We start from the raw sequence: 1,003 nt of genomic DNA, 5'->3' as shown, positions 1-1,003 counted from the left end.
ATTCTGAAAATTTTAAAAATCCAGCATAAAATTTTATTTTAAAAAGTATCGCCGCACGGCTATCTATTTATAATATAAAAAAAGGATCAGCCCAGCGCATAGGCCCCCCCGTGTCAAACGCGTAGAGCCCGCGCGGCTGTACTATTTTTAATAAAAAATTAGGGCAAGCGCGTATAGCCGCGCGGCTGTACTATTTGTTTTTTTTTTTAAAGTTTAAAAAGAATCTAGTGCAGCCGGCCCCAGCGACTGTGCGCCACGTGTCAAACAAGTAGAGCCGCACGGCTGTACTATTTTTAATAAAAAATTAAGGGAAAACTGAGTACAGCCGTGCGGCTATACTGTTAAAAAATAATATATATATATATATATACTATTTATATTCAATAATATGTGAGAATATGAACATAATAGGTGAATTTTGTGTGCCTTACTGAAATTTTTGTAAAAGAATACTTGTATTAAACATGAGAAATACGTGCGGACGTGTAGAATACATTATTAAACGCGAAAGTACCAAGATCTTTATACGGATAATAATTTTGGAAAAGTAAAAAAATCAAAAAGGGACAATAGTTACTCGAGTAATGGCCTAATAGTTACGGATAGGGCTCTTGGGCGTGGAGAAATTTAATTAAGACACCAAAACGATTTCACAAAACACTAAATAAATAGAATTTAATTATTTTGTGCACTTTTTCTTTAATTTTTTTTTTGTTGGGGTATGAAATAGTAGTTAAAACATAATTACTAATTAAAGTAACTCAAAGAGGGCAAGATATTACTTAATTACATATAATAAATTGAAGAAGTTGGGCAATGGAACAAAAAGTAAAGGAAACTAATTTCATATTCTGAAAATTTTAAAAATCCAGCAATAAAATTTTATTTTAAAACGTATAGCCGCACGGCTATACTATTTATAATATAAAAAAATCAACTCTCGCACACCGACAGTTGGGCATTTGTAGCCGGAACGCGCGGCTGTACTACTTTTTAAAAAAAA

Source organism: Prunus persica, chromosome G4, assembly GCF_000346465.2.
Source record: "Prunus persica cultivar Lovell chromosome G4, Prunus_persica_NCBIv2, whole genome shotgun sequence".
Taxonomy (NCBI): Eukaryota; Viridiplantae; Streptophyta; class Magnoliopsida; order Rosales; family Rosaceae; genus Prunus; species Prunus persica.
The sequence above is the reverse complement of the archived record's forward strand: the minus strand, read 5'-3'. Positions refer to the sequence as shown.